Source organism: Haliotis rufescens, unplaced genomic scaffold (genome assembly GCF_023055435.1).
Source record: "Haliotis rufescens isolate VD_foot unplaced genomic scaffold, xgHalRufe1.0.p SCAF_9, whole genome shotgun sequence".
Classification (NCBI taxonomy): Eukaryota; Metazoa; Mollusca; class Gastropoda; order Lepetellida; family Haliotidae; genus Haliotis; species Haliotis rufescens.
The window spans coordinates 23,390,262-23,413,073 of record NW_025964383.1 but is presented as its reverse complement, the minus strand read 5'-3'; the positions used below and the strand labels follow the sequence as shown (position 1 = coordinate 23,413,073).

Below are 22,812 nucleotides of genomic sequence, written 5' to 3'. Positions count from 1 at the left end.
CCTCAGGCGTATTCTTAATAAAAACGGAACTAATAAAACGCATCTAAAAACACAATGACCTACCAAATCAAAATTACATAAACAAACAAACATCCACCATACCCAGCTCCCTTAGTTCTCCTCCCCAATCCCATCGGCATCTATTCCAAATCTCAAAATTCCCAAATTCTATATAAGCAACCCCTAAAACCCCCCTCTTGGGTTGCACAGACCACTTTCGCCCCTTTCGGAAACACATTAAATGGCCTGGCCGGGCCCGTGTGCGAAATACGCATCAGTCGGAAAGCGCACGTTAAATCTCCAAAGTAAGTAAGTAAGTAAGTAAGTAAGCATTCACGAAAAACACACAAATCGGTCTGTTTACTTCCGTAGGTCGGATGCCATTTTGCTGTGCATTAGCCCTCCTCAAATTCACTTCCTACCCAAACTGGGATCTCGAACTTAACCAAAACAGGGATATCGAACTAAGAGTCTCTAACTACATCAGCGAATGCCACTATCGCTCCACGGCCAAGCCGGCCCCCCGGACTAGGAGACCCACTCGCCTCTCCGTCTGGTAAACCGACTGGCCCTCATCTACCAATCTCCAATCTTTTTATTACTGCTAAGTATATCTACCTTTATCCCCTCCTCCCCTACTGCATGCTTTCTTACTCCCTTTTTCTTTATACTATTGTGCTATTACTGTGTTACCCTCCCACTGTACACAGATTGTCAATACACACACACAGCCCAACCCCCCACCCCCCATTTCAAAACAAACCCATCATGGACTCCCCTCCTCGCTCATCCCCACAATCCACCTCACTCTTCACCACACCCATTAACAGCAAGAAACACTTTCCAGGTCTTACCCAAACCCACAGTACAAACCCAGTCCCCTTCGATTTTGGTATAGACCTGGAAGAACTAAATCTCAGCCTCCACCTACCCCCGTCAGGAACATCCCCCCACCCCCCTACCCCCAACCCAAACACCACAAAACATCCCTCCCCTCCACACCAACACATTGAACCACAAATCATTATCCAACAACCCCCAAAACCAAACCAAGCCAAACAACCCTTAACTGCAAACAAACACCCATCATCCAAACAAACAAAACGCCCCTTACACTCACCCCCTGAAAAAGAACAAACAAACAAAAAAACCTGCTCACAACAAACACCCCCGCAAACTACTACAACACCCAAACACATCCTACTGGCATTTTCCACTACATCCACACCCCTCAACGACACCTTCTCTACAAACAAGTTTGCCCTCTGCCTACACAAAGCCAATATTACATACAAATACATAAACAAATGCGGCAGGGGCTTCAAACTCACCTTCCCCAACCAAGAATCACTCACACATGCCAGCAGACATCCCATAATAGATGGACTCAACAATACATGACAGGTGCCCAAATGGTTCACTCAAATACAAGGGGTAATATATACAGACTACAGGGATACACAAGAGGACATTCAAGAATACATAAACATGGCAAATCATCACCACTCTCAACCCAAGATCATCAACTTCAAAAACATAAACAATCGCACACCTATCCCGGGCAGGACAACCACCCAAACAGTATTCCTTACCTTAAAATCAACAGATCTCCCAACACATATCATCTTTGGCACTCTCACTTATAAAGTAAACCCAGTAAGAAAAAATCCCCCACAATGCTCCATCTGCCACTCTTTCAATCACCCAACATCCACATGCAGACAACCACCCATGTGTCAACAATGTGGCTCGTACAGACACGACGCCACAGAATGCACATGGGCCCCATATTGCACACAATGTAAAATAGAAGGACACACAGCCACACAAAACACCTGCCCGATCAAACAGACACACATACTCAAACTCAACAAGCACATCACCAAAGACCATCTACCTAAACCCGCCACAATCCCTACCTACAATTCCATTCCTGATTACATAGACCCTGACTCCACATCTGACTCTATGTCAAGCTCTCTCCCAGAACACCCCCCCCCCCCCCCCCCCCACGCCCCGACCCAGAGGAAAAAACGCAAACAACTCTTTGCCAACCAAAACCCCACCCAAGCTCCAGCCCCCCCCCCCCACTACTACCCACCCCCATTACCACATCCTCCCCCCCATCTCCTCCCCCCCCATCTCCTCCTCCTCCCCCCCCACCACCACCCCCCCCACCACCCACACACGACCCCTCCAGGCCAAACTTCCAAACAGCGCCCAAAACGGCCCTGCTACCCCCCCCCCCCCCCCCCCAGCTCCCCCTTCCCAAATCCCATTGGCCAGGGCCCCCCCCCCCTCCAAACCTCCCCACCCACCCCATCCCGGCCCTCCTCTCTATCCAAACCGCCCCCCCCCCCCTAACCCCACCCCACCCATATCGTCCCAGTCAAACCTACCCCCTCCCAAACACCAACACCCTGCCAAATCAGCCATCCCAATTCCATCAAACCATCCCCAACACAGAAACCACAAATCAACTACAGGATAAACACAACAAGAAAACAACTTCTCTCTCACAAACTCCTAACACTCAAAACAGCCCCCTCACTGATAGTCACCCCCCAAAAAACTCAACTCAAACACACAAAAACTTATTGAATTCATCTCAGCAGCCATCCTTATTAAAAAACCCACCCCCAAGAAACTCCACTTCCTAGCCCACATTGCATACATTTACCACAAAACTTTCCAAAATTTCCAAGCAGCCAACAGGGCCCTTAAATGAAACCCCGCCTAACTTATTCCAAATTAGCTCCGGAACACCATAATATTCAACTTCCCCTTCATTCTAAAACCAGTCAATGGTGTTCCTTCAGTGAATTGTAACGGAATCGCCACCAACGGGCATGAGCTTAAGGCCCTCATTGCCCTTCGAAAAATCACTCCATTATTAATTGCAGTACAAGAAACCAAACTATCTCCCCAAAATGCCTTCAAAATTCCAGGCTATGTTTTCATTCGGAAAGATAGACCCCGACCCACTAACCACCCCGGACCACCACATGGTGGCCTGGGCATTTTCACCAAAAATCATCTCGACTATGATACAATAGATATTCCCACTCCAAATCTTGAATGCCTGGCCATCAAAACAACCATAAATCAGACTAAAATCAGTATTATAAATGTTTACCACAGCAAGACAAAACCCTTCACAGGTGAAGACCTTAATGTCTTAACCAAATTTATTGATCCAAACACCATCTTTCTAGGCGATTTCAATGCTCATCATCCACTGTGGGGCACAAAAAACTATTCAGATAAATTTGGTAAACTAATCCAAGAATGGACAGAATCAAACAACCTTATTTGCTTAAACGACAACCAACCCACTAGGTTCCCCACAAGCCATCTTCAATCCCCAACAGCAATCGACCTTACCTTCACCACCCCCTATCTCCATTCTAAACTCTGCTGGGAGGTCCACTCGGACACATGGGGCAGTGACCACACGCCCATCAAAATTTCTTTATCCCTACCCATCCAAATCCCACTTAATCCCAAACTCAATCCCAAACCGACCCCCCTTCATATCATACCTCCCAGCAACCCAAATTCAATCTAAAAAAGGCTGACTGGCGAACATTCCACACACTCTGCAATCAAATAAACACACACCATATACACAACATCGACAATGACATTTTCAACACAAACTTTACAACTACAATACATAATATAGCCCTTAAATGCACCCCAACAGTCCAAATCTCACCGCACCATATCCCTGTCCCCTGGTGGAGCTCAGAAATAGAAAATTCGAGAAAACTTAGGAAAAAAGCACTAAATAAAGCCAAGCGGGACATTACCAAACTCCCCTTGGCCAAAAATCTCAGAAACTCAACTAAACAACTTATAAGAGCAGCCAAAAGAAAACATTGGGAAACTTTTACTAGCTCCTTGAAAATGGGGAAACAAAATACCAAAATTTTATGGAAAAAACTTAAAGCCATCAAGGGCACTTCCAAAACCTTCTCAGCCCCATCCTTTCCTAATTTAAATACTTACAAAGAAAAGGCTAATGCCATGGCTGCTCACTTCTCGGCTACTAGCAGCTCCGCCAACCATACTCCCAGCATGCAAGACACTATTAAAAACCACCCCATCTACTCCCACAGACCACCCCTTACACACATGCCATTCAACAAAATAACAAATATTCATGAACTACAAACAGCCATCAATAACAAAAACACAGCCACAGCCACAGGCCCAGATAACACCAGTTACACTATCCTTAATCACCTTCCCCCCAAAATTCAAAAAATTCTTCTACAACTATTTAATCAAATTTGGACATCTGGCTCCCTCCCTCACTCTTGGAAAACAGCCCTAGTGGTACCGGTTCTTAAACCAGGCAAGCCCTCTAGAGAACCGGATTCCTATCGCCCCATTTCACTAACATCCCATATCTGTAAAATAATGGAATCCGTCATAAACAACAGATTAAAATTCCAAATTTCTTCCCAAAACTTACTTAATGAGGACCAGAATGGTTTTATGTCTAACCGACAAACTTTAGACCACGTTTTACATTTAGAACATGACGTTAAAACAGCACTCGCCCAGAAACAATACACTGTGGCCATTTTCATCGACTTTAGTAAAGCATTTGACATGGTTTGGCATCATGGCCTAATTCAAAAACTTAAAGAAAAAGCCATAGATGGCAGAATTCTAAATTTCATTCACTCTTTCCTAACAGACAGAAACATTACAGTAAAAACTAAAAACACTCTATCTGTCCCACATCAATTAGACAACGGCACCCCACAGGGAAGTATAATCTCACCAACTCTTTTCAAATTTATGATTGACGACATTTTCCATCTAAAACTAAAAATATGACCACTGCAAAATTTGCTGATGATATTTCCTTCTGGACGTCGTCAACATCTCTAAAACAAATCCAAAAAAGAATCCAACCCCTTCTTAAACATATAGAACTTTGGGCAGCCCAGTGGGGATTCCAAATTAACACTAAAAAGACCATCGGCTTACTCTTCAAAAACAGACACATGCCAAATTGTCCACCCAAACTCACCCTTAATGATCAAAACATCATATTCAAAAAGGAAGCTAAATTTCTGGGAATCACCTTTGACCATCAACTAACATGGGCTCCTCATATTCATAACTTGGTCACATCCTGCCAAAAAGATTTAAATCTAATGAGAGCCATCAGCGGCTCTGACTGGGGCGCTGACAAACAAACACTACTAAACATAATACAAATCACTAATTCAATCTAAAATAGACTATGCTGCTCCAGTCCTCAACTCCATATCAGAAAGACTTAACAGTAAACTAAACTCCATTCAATATAAAGCCCTTAAAATAGCCCCGGGCACTAGAACCGGTACCGCACTAAATTCTCTCCTGTTAATATCAGGAAGCACATCCATCCAACTTAGGCGCCATCAAACCATCCCCAACTACTGGGCTGGGGCCCAACATAACCCCATCCTGAAACAAATCATCACCAAATACAACAATCTCAGACCTGCAACCCTAAAGAAATTAAAAAACAATCACCATATCTCACACATCTATACAAACTCATTGAAACTCACAAACTAGAAAATATAAAACACACAGACCCATCAAACATATACATAAATGCCCCCCCCCCCCCCCCCCCCCCGAAACAGACCTCTCACTCCATAAAACATTCATATCACACCCAGACACTAAAAACCTAGACAAAAAAGAAATATCAAACAACTACATACACCAAAACTGGCCCTACCACACCCATATCTACACTGATGCATCACAAACAAATAACAACATAACAGGACTAGGCATACAGATCACATAACCCACACCAATCACCACAAACTTCCACTATACAAACTATACACATATCATCACAGCTGAACTACTCGCTATACAATGTGCATATCACTACATAAACTATCTAACGACACAAACTTCCTTATAATTTCAGACTCTCTAGGTGCATTAACCCAAATCCATAACAAAAAATCTAAATCAAGGCAAGACATAATAAACAACATTATAGACATACATACAAAAATCATAGAAACCAACAAAACAATAACTCACCTGCACACACTGGCATAACAGGCAACCAACTAGCAGACACAGCAGCAAAATTAGCCACTACCCAACCATCACCAAACATAAATTTCACCACTAGTAAAGTCGAAATCAAATCACTAATTAGAAAAAACACATTATCTCAAAATTTCAAAACCAATATTCAAAATTGTAAGTCAAATTTGACAAAATCCTTCTTCAATAAACCAATCACAAAGTGCCGCAACTTTACAAAGTCTATTTTAACAGAAAAAATCATAAACAGAATGTTAAGCGGCCAAATTAATCTAAACGAAACTCTCCATAAACAAAACAGACACCCATACCAAACAAAACTGCATCCACTGCAATACACCTGAAAACCTAGACCACATATTCAATCACTGCTCACAATATAAACAACAACAAACACAATTATACAACTCTCTTCCCCCCCAGCTCAAAAACAACATCACACTGCTTCTAATCCCCTTTAATCATCCCGCTAAATTCTCCAATATAGCCACATTCCTTAAATCAACAAATCTCATAAGCAAACTTTAGAAAAATCCCAACAAATTACAGCCTAGTTACTATATACAAAATCCACACTTTTACAATTTAGGATCGGGATCCAAATTCTCAGCGCGGACCGACTTCTCCGACGTCCGCGCGAACAATTCGCCCATATCCATACACCAATAACCATTACCGTTTACCCAGCCACCAACCCAAGCCCAGCTCCCACGCACACGGCCAAGACTCCCCCCCCTCCTGACTCCCCTACCCCAGCCAGTAAGCCCAAACTTTTTACAATAGGTTTTCCGATCCACCCCACCGTTATTTTTAAGTTTATAGTACATGTACATATTATTACCTGATAATAATATTAACTGATTTTATACCATTTTAAGTTACCTCCCGTAGACTAGGTTTCTTACAGCTCCACAACACTACTGCTAAAGCTTCTTTCTTCCCTTCATCCGCCTTTACTGTATTTCTTTCTTCTTTTTCCCCCCTAATTTATATTTTTTGGGGCCAGCCGATTACTTATTTATTTCCCACTATTGTTTGTTATTGTTTAACCCGTCTGGCCCCGACTGCGAAATAGCCGGTGGCTGAAGCGGTCGTAAAATCTACTAATACTACTACATAGCATTCATTCCCAGTTGCAGTTTGTACTCCAAGCGAACAACACCTCCCAAGCCAGCACAGAGCATTGCCTTATAGCCAGCCAAGGAGAAATCCATCATCGATAATTATCACGTTATCCTTTCAGCCTTATTCACATACTCTTAAAATCACTCTCATCGTTTGTTTGTTGTTTAACGCCGAACTTAGCAATATTTCAGCTATAGGACAGCGGTCTGTAAATAATCGAGTCTTGGCCAGACAATCAGTTGCAGTTTGTACTCCAAGCGAGCAACACTTCCCAAGCCAGCACAGAGCATTGCCTGATAGCCAGCCAAGGAAACTCCATCATCGGTAATTATCACGTTATCCTTTCATCCTTATTCACATACATCACTCTCTCACCGAATTAATCGAAAAACCCCTAAATCCTTAAAACAACAACACTCAACTCTTATAAATAACCAACACCTTATTCCCCCCCCCCCCCCCCCCCCCCCCCCCATCTCCCTAACACAGCTCGCACTCATTTCTACTCACTACCCACGCCCACCACTCAAACACACCTTTTGACCCAACTCCTAAAAACAAAAAAACACCTAATCCCCCCTTCTCCTTAACACAACGCACGCTCTTTCCTACTCACCACCCACGCCCACCACTCACATACCTCCACTCCTTCGACTAAATATCTCCTAATCCCCGCTTTCCACTTGTCTCACCTAATCCCAGCCTTCCAGCAACAAAATAAATCTTTAATAATTAATCCATTTCACAAACCCTCCTACTAAAACCAACAACAAATAACCACCGCAACCTCCTCCGCCTCCTAAACACAACTCACCCAGTAAAAACAACAAACCAACTCAACTCCCCAAAACACCACTCCCACTCCACCACCACTCACCACAACACACGCTCTACAACTCTCAAACACAACACCCAAACAACATGACTAACACCCGCAACGCCACACTCGCAGACATTCCAGCTCCTTACTCACCCACGCCTGCGGAAGCGCACAACACTTCCGGGAGGTCACTCGAAAACATCGTCCCGACCGAGTATGGCGAAAACACGACACACACAACCACCACCAAACCAGCTAACTCGCCACCTCAAAACACCAAAAAACGCAAACTCGACACATCCCTTCCACCTCCATCGCCCATACCCTCCCTGGCCGCCTTCCTCACCACCTTCGCCCTCTACTTCTTCTCAGCAGGCTCAGGCACCAAAATAGGACTTTGGTTTAAAAGAGAAAAAATAAATTACAATAATATTAGAAAAGCCAACAAAGGATACCAGATAATTTTCCCTAACCGAGAATCTTACAACGCAGCAAATAAAATAACTCAAATATTCCACGTCATGGTAATCAAACAAACACCTAATTGGCAACAATATACAAGAGGCGTAATTAGGGTTAACCCAAGGGAAACAACTGAGGACTTACAATTATACTCGCTAGAAGCTAACATAAACCAAGACCAAAACCCTCAACCCCTAATCACCAGCACGCGTAGAATACCTCATCTAGAAACGGAAAAACGGTCCCAACCTCCATTGTCATAATCAACTTCAAAAAGACCGCTAAATTCCCTGAAGCCCCCAAACACATATCCCGCGGAGCCCACACCAACTTAGAAGTCAAACCCTATATAAAGCAAGTTAAGCAATGTACAAAGTGCCTCAAATACAACCACACTGCCTCCCAATGCACATACCGTAAAACTAAATGTAACAAATGCGCACAAACACACTGCCCAGGCACATGCACACCCTGGTGCACCCACTGCAAATCCACCCAACACACTTCACTTTCAAACCAATGCCCATACAGACACACACTCACCCAGCAGGCCAACAAACACATAAACATAGACACGGCTAAAATCCAAACACGAAAATTTGCTACACCACACCCAAACACCATCCCACAAACAAACACCACACCCATAACCGACAGCTCTGTCTGGGCCCCCTACCGAGAAACCGCACCCACCTCACACACACAAGCAGCCACTCAACCAACCACGAACCCTCCCACATCTCACATAGCCAAAACATCAACCCCCGCATGCAAAAAAAACCTCAAAATGACCACCACAACACGACCCTCATCCAAGCACCCTACAGCCCATATGGTAACAACACTCTCCCACAAGCAAGCACAACAACAAAACACAAACACTAAGAAATAATCAGCTACACCCATCCCGAAAACACCTTCACAATCCTCCACATCACATGCCTCCCCCATGGAAACTCAATCAGCTAAACCTTATCTAACCGATGACGAAGATTTCTCCACTACTGAGGAAACAATAGACACTACTCCAACTAAAACAAACCAAACTCCCCAACCAGCCAACACCCAAAACCTAAATAACCTCACCTTACTCCTAGCATACATGCATAGTCAAAACTCACCAAAAGCTAGCATGAAATCCTTCCACAAAGTAGCTTTCGATCTAAAATTAACCGATCTTCCCTTCTTCCTCTTTAACCTCCATCTAAAAGAACTCACCGAATAAAATAAAAACTAAAAACTAAATCACCAATCACCCGAACCCAATATTCGAAGGACTAAATATTTTTCAGTGGAACGCCAACGGACTCATCTCCCACGGCCATGAACTAAAAACTAAATTTAAACTAAATAAAGGCCCTCACATTGCTTGTATACAGGAAACCAAATTCTCAAAAAAATCCAAATTCACACTACCTAACTACAACTCAGTTAGAACTGACAGAGCTAAACCGAAAACAAGAAGAGCCGCAGGAGGACTAATCATATTTATTAGGGAAGATATAAATAACGAAGAAATAAAAATAGACACGCCAAACCTAGAAGCCAACGGCATTAAAATCACATTAAATAACCGAAACATAAACATCATAAATATTTACCATTGGGCGGAACAAAAAGTCCAACCTGAGGATCTAAACAAACTACTCCAAATAAGCGATAAATCTACTAAATTCCTAGGAGACTTTAACGCTCACCATCCTACATGGAGCATAGATGATAAAATAGATAATCATGGAAAATTAATCTCCGAATGGATAGAAACAAACGACCTAGTACTCCTTAATAGCAACCAACCCACGAGGTACGATAAATAAACCAAAAAATGTCGGCTATCGACCTAACCATATGCACCGCAGATCTAGCCCAAAGTACTCAATGGGAAGAGCACGACGTCCCGCTAGGTAGTGACCACTTCCCCATAAACATAACCATAGGAAATACAAACGTACCAATCCAAACAGAAAACAAAGAACCAAAATTCCATTACAATAAAGCTAACTGGGACCAATTCCAAGATATCTGCAACGAAGCTAACTTAAACGAAATAGAAAATAATGATCCAGAAACCTATTGTAAAAACCTAACAGACTATATAATAAACGCAGCCAAAACCTCCATCCCCTTCAAAACATCTAAGACAGGCAAACCGACGGTACCATGGTGGAATGAGGGAATAGAACAGACTAGACGAAAACGTAAATCAGCCTTCAATAAAGCAAAACGCGACTACAAATATTTAAACATAGCCCACGAACTAAACCACCAGGTTAAAAAACTAGTCCAAATAGGCAAAAGTAGAGACTGGAAAAAATTCTGCGAAGGTATAAATATCCGTACAGATGCCAGAATGGTCTGGCGCAAAATCCACGCCATCAGAGGCTTAAAACGACATAAAAAAAACCTAACATTGACAACTCAACCAACCCCGCCCAAAAAGCAAATAATCTCGCCAACCACTTTTCGGCCGTTAGCAGTAACACCAACTTCAGTCAAAAATTCCAAGATAAACTTAAAACAGAAAACAAACCCACAAAAGAACCAAACAATAACAATCTAGAAATAAATCAACCCTACACAATGGAGGAGCTCCTCTACGTAATCCAAAACAGGAAAAAGGGCACAGCCCCAGGATAACACCTAACTTCTTACCAAATAACTCCCCCTAAAACTACTCCAGGCACTACTCAAACTATACAATCTCATCTACCTAAACGGACAGGTTCCTACTCCCTGGAAACAGGCCCTAGTCATACCAATCCCTAAACCTAATAAACCAGCTAATCAAGCTAACTCATATAGACCAATATCCCTAACTTCAAACTTATCGAAAGTAATGGAATCAATGGCTAAAAATAGATTACAACATTACTTAACCCAAAATAACATCATAAACCCAGATCAAAGCGGTTTCACTCCTGGCCGCTCAACCCTAGATAACCTCGCCCGACTAGAACAAGATATTAAGACAGGACAACTAAATAAACAATATACCACAGGCATCTTCTTAGACTTCTCTAAAGCTTTCGACATGGTATGGCACGATGGGCTAATACAAAAACTTTAAAAAATAGGACTCAAAGGTCAGATAATAAACTACATCCAGGACTTCCTAAACAATCGTAAAATAACCGTGGGTATAGACCAAACTCTATCGGACCAATGTCCCCTAGAAAATGTCACTCCACAGGGCAGTATCCTCAGCCCCACCCTCTTCAATATAATGATAAACGATCTATTCGAGGGCCTATCCCCTAAAGTAAACACATCAAAATTCGCGGATGATGGAGCCATCTCGATCCGCACTAAAAGCATGAAAATGGTCCAAAATTTACTCCAAAAATCTCTAAATGAAATACAACAATGGGCTGACAAATGGGGCTTCTCCCTTAACTCAGAAAAAAACAACAGGAATAGTATTCAAACATAAAAACATGAAACCCGCCTCCCCAATCCTCCAGCTAAACAATCAAACAATCAAATTTCAAAAACAAACCAAATTCTTAGGACTTATTTTCGATGAACATCTCACCTGGGATGCTCACATCCAAAACCTAACAACTAAACGCAGTAAAGACCTAAACACCCTAAGATGCCTAACTGGCTCTAACTGGGGAGCATCCAAAGATACCCTCCTCTCTATCTACATATCACTAATTAGATCAAAACTAGACTACGGCTGCGCCATATACAACACCCTAAACAACTCTCTATCTAAAAAACTTGACTCAATACAATATCAGACTCTCAAACTAATTACACGCACCCAACATGGCACCTCCTACACCTCACTTCAGGCCTTAACAGGAGAAATGCCACTAAGTCTACGCAGGGAACGGCTAAGCTTAAATTTCTGGGCCGCGTCCCAATCAAACCCTCTCATCCAAAACTTAATAAACCAAAACATCAGCCCCAAAAACCAAGCTCTAGCTCGTAAACACCCCTTACTTACCCCAATATCCCAAAGAATAACAAACTACCTAAATGAACATCAAATTAAAAATCTTAAACAAAACTGCAAACAATCAAATATCTTCACCCCTAAACTTAAAATACCCAAAATAGACACAACACTAGCTGGCCAAAAAAATAAACAAACCGACCCAAACATACGTTTTCAAGCTAAAATATCAATTAGAAATATATTTTTTTAAGAATTCCCAGAGGAGAAGATGTTGAAGTTAAGCTTGTTTTATTTGAAAGACAAATGCGACACAAAAAGTATATCTCAAAACGTATTCTTGACTCAAAAAATATCTTCTCCTCTGTAACGGGTGGACCGTTTGAGGCTGAAATCTCGCATGTTTGTTGCTTTCTAGTGACGGCATCATAGTGTGTTCAAATCATTGTAATGGTTTTATTTGTTTCGTTAGCTTTTCAGATTATAGGAAATACAACTGTCATTGAAGTATACAACAACCACGTCAAAGATGAGGTTATATAAAGGTTATGACAAATTATGTTTTTTGTTTGTTTTGTTTGTTGTTTAACGCCACATTCAGCACTATTGCAGCTTTATGACGGCGGTCTGTAAATAATCGAGTCTGGACCAGACAATCCAGTGATTGATATCGTGCGCATCGATCCACGCTATTGAGATACAATGACATGCACCAACCAAGTCAGTGAGCCTGACCACCCGATCCCGTTAGTCGCCTCTTACGACAAGCATAATCGCTTTTTATAGCAAGTATGGTTTGCTGAGGACCTATTCTACCCCGGATCTTCACGGGTCGACAAATTATGTATCATGTTTGATATTTCACTTCACAGTCATGTACGATTTTACAAACAAGACTGTTTCCCTTTTCAAAGTATATGTGGCGGAAAATGTGAATAATGAAATGATAGATGGTTGTCACCATCAAAGTTTGAAGTGTTATTGAGTCATCAGCATTTTGGTTAAAATGATTTTTTTTACAAATTTCAAAAATGTTGCGAAGTCAAATGTAATTCATGACAACGCATGACATATCCTGAGATTCATATGGTCAAATGTCAAGGTCATTAGATAAGAGATGTGATTACACTTTCTCATGAAATAGGAATGTTTTGTCACCAAAATATGTCTATAACCTCTGGGATGTGAACCTACCATGACAGGGTTCAATCAAGATTACTCAATGTAGTCACCAATCAGGTAATGGTGGCACAGTTACATGTCATTTGACCCGGCAAGGATATCAAACATTTAAACTTCTGTTGTCTGGGCTTTTCGAACGCAAACGGTACGGACCTGAAAGGCATATTCGGGACATGACGATGGTGAGTCTGTTTCTGGTTTTCCGATTTAGAGTGACAAAAAACTACCCATAAGACTGTATGGCAACATGGATGACTTCAGCTTTCCAACAGTCTACTTTATCTGGAGCAATATTCCAACAATTCCAACCTTAGGTGTCTATATTTCACAATCTCTGGGTACAATCGAGCATGTTCTTCCTACCAAGATTCTCAAAACCCTCATATAATTTTTACAAGTTGCTTGATCATAGTTACAACATTCAAGGCATTAGTAAAGCTGTCCAGTTTTCGAGGTAGACATCTGGATACATTTCCAAATTGGATGCATCAGTGACAAAAATGATGTCCGATTGAATTCGCTATTTCGACTTGTACCGTATGGTCACGTATTCTTTAAGTCAACAGTTGACTGGCCTTCTCATGAATTTGTGCCAGGTGCCACCATTGAACAGTTAGTATCATCACTATGTGATAGTGATTATTAAACACATGCTTATGATGTAGTCTGAATCCTACAATAGACTATGCTTTTAGCAGAGAGGTGAGGTGGAATGGGGTTAAACGTCACGTCCAAGATTATTGCATTTATATACGAGGGGTGTTCATTAAAGATTTCCCCTAAACCACTTAGGGTTATCATATTTGGTTGAAATTTCACATGTGTAATGATACATGTATCTATGGGTTATGTCTGCATTTGCAGAAACGAACTATTAATCTTACCACTTTTACAGGTGTTGTGATCGAGTAGGGTGTGACAATGGAGCCAGTAGAATACCGAGCAGTGATTAAGTTTTTATATTTGAAAGGTCGCACACCAAAAGAAACTTTCGATGAAATGAAAGCAACATATGGGGAAGATGCCCCATCATATGACGTTGTTAAACACTGGCATCGCGAGTGTGGTCGGACATCTGTGGAAACAGCTGCCATTCCTGGTCGCCCCAATTCAGCCATTGATGAGGACACTATCCATCAAGTGGAGACCGCCATTTTGGCAGACCGACGTATAACTGTTCGCCAGTTAGCACAAGATGTCAAGATCTGTGTAGGGTTTGTGAAAAAAAATAATCCATGACAATTTGAACATGCATAAGGTGTCTGCACGATGGATTCCCACGTTGCTCACACCTTTCCAAAAGCAGGAACGAGTCAATTGCTCAAAGGATCTTTTGGACATGTGCCAAAAAAAAACCCAGGCAAAATTTTTGGACAGACTTTCCAACCATGAAGTCATTTTTGAAGGGAAAACGTTTCACAGATGATGAAACACTGATTTCTGAAGTCAAGTCCTGGTTTGAGACGCAAAATGAGGGTTTTTACAAGCGAGGTCTCCATAGTTGCATAAAACGATGGGAGAAGTGTGTAACCCTTGGTTGTTCCTATCGGAAGTGGGTCAGGGGAAATCTTTAACACCCCTCGTAGCAACGTCCATGAACGTGTGTGTGTGGCTGCTTGTACAACCCGGACTGATGCCGATTTATAGTGCTAACTCACTGAGATACCATGCCGCAGTTGAACATGAATACCCAACTCAGACACAGTATACTGACTCCGGGCCGAGCAGTTGTTTTTTTCCCCCTTAATTCCGAGCTCCAGACAGGGTAACAACAAGTACCATCTTTAAACGTCTTTTGGTATGACGCGGCCGCGATCGAACCCAGGACCATCCGCTCTCCGGGCGGACGCTCTACCACTAGACCATGGAGGCGGTCTTTTAGCAGAGAAGTGTCATGATCATTGAAATAGTTTTTCACTTTTTATTTTATTGGTCCCGGTAGTATGGTTTTTAACTAAGTTGGTTGGTTGGTTGGTTTGTTGTTTAACGCCGCACTCAGCAATATTCCAGCTATATGACGGCGGTCTGTAAATAATCGAGTCTGGACCAGACAATCCATTGATTAATATCATGATCATCGATCCACGCCATTTGGATCGATGACATGCATCAATCCAAGTCAGCGAGCCTGACCACCCGATCCCGTTAGTCGCCTTTAAGGGCAGGCATGGGTTGCTGAAGACCTATTCTACCCCGGAATCTTCACGGGTCATGCATCAACCAAGTCAGCGAGCCTGACCACCCGATCCCGTTAGTCGCCTCTTACTTGGTTGGTTGGTTGGTTGGTTTGTTGTTTAACGCCGCACTCAGCAATATTCCAGCTATATGACGGCGGTCTGTAAATAATCGAGTCTGGACCAGACAATCCATTGATTAATATCATGATCATCGATCCACGCCATTTGGATCGATGACATGCATCAATCCAAGTCAGCGAGCCTGACCACCCGATCCCGTTAGTCGCCTTTAAGGGCAGGCATGGGTTGCTGAAGACCTATTCTACCCCGGAATCTTCACGGGTCATGCATCAACCAAGTCAGCGAGCCTGACCACCCGATCCCGTTAGTCGCCTCTTACTTGGTTGGTTGGTTAGTTGGTTTGTTGTTTAACGCCGCACTCAGCAATATTCCAGCTATATGACGGCGGTCTGTAAATAATCGAGTCTGGACCAGACAATCCAGTGATTGATATCATGAGCATCGATCCACGCAATTGGGATCGATGACATGTATCAACCAAGTCAGCGAGCCTGACCACCCGATCCCGTTAGTCGCCTTTTACGACAAGCATAGTCACCTTTTACGGCAAGCATGGGTTAATGAAGACCTATTCTATCCCGGAATCTTCACGTGGCTAGACTCCTCTTACGACAAGCGTAGTCGCCTTTTACGGCAAGCATGGGTTGCTGAAGACCTATTCTATCCCGGATCGTCACGGGTCAGAAACAGATGTAAAACAGAACAGAGACTTGTAATAAAACCGACAAACTCACTTGATACATTCCTCATGGTACTTCTTTTCTCCCTCTACACTTTTAGTCCCCGGTGGGAGATCTTCACCACAGTATCCACATAGTAACATTTCATCGGGAAACCTTGTTGTTTACATTACCTAGAATGAGAAACGGAGAAATCTTAAATAAGTTTACTTTGAAATAATGTGTCACACTGTTGTACATAAAAGAAACACTGCAACTGTAAAATAGTTTAACAAATGATTTTTGTCTCAGTAATAAAAGTGACAAAACCATTCCATATTAATAAGGAATATCTGCCAAAATCAGAGTCAACTGTGTGATTCAGACTATATCATGAGCTTGTTTCAATGAATCACTGTCAAATACTGATGATACCAGGTGGCGGACATCCCCCAACCAAAAGGCGACTATGCTTGTCGTAAAAGGCGACTAAAGGGATCGGGTGGTCAGGCTCGCTGACTTGGTTGATGCATGTCATCGATCCCAATTGCGTGGATCGACGCTCATGATATCAATCACTGGAGTGTCTAGTCCAGACTCGATTATTTACAGACCGCCGTCATATAGCTGGAGTATTGCTGAGTGCGACGTAAAAAAACCAAAACAAACCATCCCCCAACCAGGACCCTTAATCCGCTACGACGTTGTCGACCTGTTCACTAATGTACCCCGGGACGAGGCCACTGATATCTTCAGAACCAGCATTAAGAAGATCCACCCGCTGACAGCATCATCCGACACTCCTGCATCAGCTCAACATACTGCACTTACTTAGTACTCCAACTTTTAAATGCCTATCAAAGAAGATAATAAAAATATATTTTGAAATTTAAAATAAACACCTTTTAATACCCATTCATGAAGACATGTTATCGACTTTAAGGTCGTGATTCAGAAGTTAATGTTTGTGTACAGGGCCTGATGATGTACGCCTCTTCGTGATGGGGCTAGATAGGGAGGAAAGATTCCCCTGAAGTAAAAGTAAATCTCGCAATTAAGGCTAACCCTCCACAAGCTGGTCTACTACTGGGTAACAGAACGCCAAGAATATAGCCATCTTTCAACTAAGTAGCCCAGTCAGCCTCCCTACGGTATACAAACCAGCCAAATTGGAGATGGGACTTGCCAAATTAAATGGCAAATTACACAAGCAACATTGGGACAAAGCCATGCCAATGTATGTATGTTTTCGCGCCCACATCCGGCTACTGAAGATGTATATGCGCCTTGAGTGTGGAGAGCTAACTGCCAACACTCGCCAGGCGCCTTTCCATGAACCCCTACCTCCAACAGTTAGATGACCCGAAATTGCAAATGGACGTTCGCATTGTTCTCTCGAAAGTACCTGATGCAGTGACCCGTGAAGATCCGGGGTAGAACAGGTCTTCAGCAACCCATGCTTGCCCTCAAAGGCGACTATGCTTGTCGTAAAAGGCGACTATGCTTGTCGTAAAAGGCGACTAACGGGATCGGGTGATCAGGCTCGCTGACTTGGTTGTTGCATGTCATCGATCCCTATTGCATGGATCGATGTTCATGATGTATATCACTGGAGTGTCTAGTCCAGACTTGATTATTTACAGACCGCCGTCATTTAGCTGGAATATTGCTGAGTGCGGCGTAAAACAACAAACCAAACCAAACCAAAACCTGATGCAGTTTTCACTGATAGCCCACTCATAGGTTCACCAAATGAAATGCCTGTTGTTGGCCTCGAAGATTTTGAGTTTTCCACCTCCTCCGACCCCTCGTCAATGATCCCTTGAATATTTTGTTAATGTCATTTTATAATTAAATTTGTGATTTACCGATTGAGATCGGAATCCAATAAAAGAAATTAATCAAATCATTTCCACAGAATCAACTCATTTCCACAGAATCAACTTGATAGATAATAATGACATTATTTCAGTCACTCTCAATGCGGACTGTTCTTTGCATGACATTAACTGTTGCGTCTCACTCACTCACCATTACTTCAATGTCCATGCTTGCCGTTAAAAGTGAGTACGCTTGTCGTAAGGGGCGACTAACGGGATCGGGTGGTCTGGCTCGCTGACTTGGTTGAAGCATGTCATCGATCCCAATTGCGTGGATCGACGCTCATGATATCAATCACTGGAGTGTATTGTCCAGACTCGATTATTTACAGACCGCCGTCATATAGCTGGAATATTGCGGCGTAAAACAACAAACCAGCCAACCAACAAACCAACATCTGTTTCGGCTTTCTGTTCAGTTGCACTTCCAAGTGACCTTTAATGTGTATCCCTATTTTCTATTAATTCTCTTGTGGATACAGCGTGTCCTACAGATCTCGTGTCATCATCATACTGCGTTTCCAATGACATGATTTACATGGGAAAAAAGGAGCCAGAAAGAGATGTTGGCGTTGCAGAGACCAACTGCTGGTTAAGAAAATGATCCTTGAAGAAGCTAAAACTAACCACCGTTACCTCTTAATGTGTTGGATAGACTACAGAAAAGCTTATGATTCTGTACCTCACGAATGGATTTTGAAGTCACTGGAATGAATTGACCTCCCCGATCGACTACTTGCTTTAGGTCTTCAGCAACCCATGCTTGCCGTTAAAGGCGAGTATGCTTGTCGTACGAGGCGACTAACGTGATCGGGTGGTCTGGCTCGCTGACTTGGTTGAAGCATGTCATCGATCCCAATTGCGTGGATCGACGCTCATGATATCAATCACTGGAGTGTATTGTCCAGACTCGATTATTTACAGACCGCCGTCATATAGCTGGAATATTGCGGCGTAAAACAACAAACCAGCCAACCAACCAACCAACATCTGTTTCGGCTTTCTGTTCAGTTGCACTTCCAAGTGACCTTTAATGTGTATCCCTATTTTCTATTAATTCTCTTGTGGATACAGCGTGTCCTACAGATCTCTTCTCATCATCATACTGCGTTTCCAATGACATGATTTACATAGAAAAAAGGAGCCAGAAAGAGATGTTGGGGTTGCAAAGACCAACTGCTGGTTAAGAAAATGATCCTTGAAGAAGCTAAAACTAACCACCGTTACCTCTTAATGTGTTGGATAGACTACAGAAAAGCTTATGATTCTGTACCTCACGAATGGATTTTGAAGTCACTGGAATGAATTGACCTCCCCGATCGACTACTTGTTTTAGGGCTTCAGTAACCCATGCTTGCCGTTAAAGGCGACTATGCTTGTCGTAAGAGGCGACTAACGGGATCGGGTGGTCAGGCTCGCTGACTTTGTTGATGCATGTCATCGTATCCCAATTGCGTGGATCGATGCTCATGATGTCAATCATTCGATTGTCTGGTCCAGACGCGATTATTTACAGACCGCGTTCATACAGCTGAACTATTGCTGTGTGCGGCGACATACAACAAACAAACAAACTTGTTTTACTCAAGTCTTCAATGAAGTGCTGTTCAACTCAACTTGAGATGTATTCGCAGGGGCAGGCGGTGACCGTGGAACCCATTTCTATTTGAAGAGGAATATTTCGGGGCGATTTAGTAGTCAGTCGCTCGCGATCGGGGACTTCTAAGTTATTTCCCCGTGGGGACCCGGGGAAGATAAACAAGAATGTGTCCTCAGCACCCCATTGCTGGTCGTAAAAGGCGACTATATATATGTCTCAATGTATAAAACTTGCTTAGAGCCCTATGCCCAGAAGGCGGTGTCTCATGGGCCAATCTGGTGATGCTGACCTCCGAATTCTGTACGTCTCCAATTAATTGTCATGGGCCGAACCAGCCTGACCCTTAATTTGGTAGATGGTTATAGCTTTTCGTGTCAAATTTGCTGGAGTATACCACCCCTTTATCTGCGGTCTTGCAGCTTGGAAATCCGCTGCATCATAAGACTATCCTCGTAGACAACCAACAATTAAAAGTTATACACGGGATCTCATGCAAAAGAGGCAGGACACCCAGGTAGGAAGCAATAAACTTCACGAATTAAACCAACAATCGGTCATACCTACTTGGGTTGTCAGTCAAGACATGACGAGGTCGTTTTATGACGATGTCGTATTGGCCACAGTCGGTTCATACACGAATATCTGCTTAAGACAGATGAGGACGAACCTCCTAAGTGTAAGCCTTGTGATGAAAGGTTCACTGTCAAGCATATATTGCTAGACTGTGTGGACTTGTCAATCGCAAAGGATTCACATTATCAAAGTGTAATCTAATAGATCTCTTTTCCCGTGTCGGCGGGCATCTCATCATAAATTACTTGAAATAATGTGAATAATTAAATGCTTGTTTTTAAAATTTGGTGTGATGCTATTACCTACTGACATTACTTAAGGCTCTGTCCAGGAGGTAAAAGTATCGTAAAAGTATTGCCGCCCTGTGTGACACGTAATCATAATCAATGTAACTATCATTAACCAGTGTTTTTAGGCCAACTCATTGCTGAGTATTTTTTAATATTGGCTAGCATTGTGCACAACCACCAGTGGCTAAAGTGATGCCGTAAATCCTGCTGGGGTATCAAGTAGGAAGCAGAGGTACTATGAGTCCCCATGATCCCCAGCGAGGTGGCCTAGCTTTGGTTACTGGTGGCCTATAGCCCGTGTTTTAAAACTGTATATATAATATTGTAATGCTAAAATAAGTTTCATGAATTGTTTCCAAATATAAACTAGTGTCCAAAAGAAACGATACCAACTTATTTTCAAAATTGTTTTTTACTAAGTGAATTGTCAAGTATGAAAACATGCCAATTCGTATTGCACATCCCAAACACAGCATAGTCGATAAAAAATACCGGGAACACGTGATCACTTCCGGGAAAAAACGTAAATTTCGTGAAAGTGACATTTCCCTCTCTAGCATGTTCTGCACGTGCAGAAAAACTGTATAAAACGGCTGATCAGACACGTTGATATCACAGCAACAAAAAGAACACAAGATCTGCCACGTTTGACAGCCATCGAGAGAGAGAGAGCCGTTGGAATGGTCCAACATGGAGCGTCACACGTCCACGTCGCCAGAAGGTTGGGCTGCGCACGCATCACTATCACCAGGTTGATGCAGCGGTTACTTCAGACAGGTCAGACGTCAGACAGGCCCAGGAGTGGAAGACCACGAGTACCTCCAGTCAACGTCCAGGACTTGAACGATGTCTCCTCGAGGAATGGCAACGCATCACTCCCAACGTCATCAGACGTTTGACGTCATCAGTCCGTAGGCGTGTTTTGGCATGTATTGATGCTCACGGTGGACATACCCGCTACTGACTTGACTTTGAGACGTGTGGTGTGACATTTCCCGTTGTTTCTGTGATCACTGCTCTAACGAAATGTTCATTTTTCGACCCTTCCCATCTTTAAAGGCTTGTCATATTGGTTGTACAGATTTTATTGAAATGAAATTTTTGTACAGATGTTGTGAAAGGATTTCTCAAAAGCATAACACCAATCCTAAACTTCTGCATTGTTTTGTTTTTCTTTTATGTCGTTGCAAACAGGTGGTATCGTTTCTTTTGGACACTAGTTTAGTATGCTCAGATATGTTTTACAACTTGTTTTTAAATAAAACTTTGCATTAATGACGAAATTGTAAATATATTAACTTGGTCTCGTCTCAATGTGGCTGAAATAATGCCGATGCGACGTTAAATTTTAACTCACTCACTCACTAAATTAATATTAATATTATTGTTGTTGTTGTTGAAGAATCTTTACATAATCATAAAGAAAATCGCATCCTGATTTGAATTACCCTTTATCATCAAAGCATGTCCTCAAGTGTAAGTACAGCAGATAGTTGGCGTTTTCGTAGATAGAAAAAGCATTAAAATCCTCTCTGAATTTACCACATACATAATCACAGCTGCGTGAAGTATAGCATTGTTTTATTAAATACGTCAAAATATTTGTAATTGCTTTATTGATGAGTGGGGGTGGAATGAATATCGGTAGCCTGAACACGTGACGTTTGAATTTGTTTGAGGAAACCAGTTTAACACCTACCTTGCAGCATCTGGTCGTGTCGGCGTCAACCAGTAAATTGAAACGTGTGTTCGACTTAGATAAACATATCACAGATAACACATGCAGGTCTAAACACAGCTGACTCACGTCAAAGGATACTTAATGCACCAGTTAGCTCCCCTGTGAGGATTCGGGGTACAATAGTTCTCCAGTAGTGTATTCTTGTCGTAAGATGCACGTTAGTGGGTCAGGTGGTTAGGCTGATTACGTTTTATCCTTCTCCCACGGCGATATCGGGATTCAAAGTGGCAATATATCATA

At 42.5% G+C, this 22,812-nt stretch overlaps 1 long non-coding RNA gene across 1 annotated transcript in view; it reads right to left on the bottom strand.

Annotated features, from left to right (window-relative positions):
- LOC125377547 overlaps window positions 1-22,595 on the bottom strand; it is a 32,566-nt gene extending 9,971 nt beyond the window's left edge. The window contains exons 1-2 of the long non-coding RNA XR_007219699.1: window positions 22,531-22,595; window positions 16,564-16,682 (exon numbers count right to left, since the gene is read on the bottom strand). This is a non-coding gene — a long non-coding RNA (uncharacterized LOC125377547). The remainder of the gene's footprint in view (window positions 1-16,563; window positions 16,683-22,530) is intronic.
- Window positions 22,596-22,812: the final 217 nt, after the last annotated feature.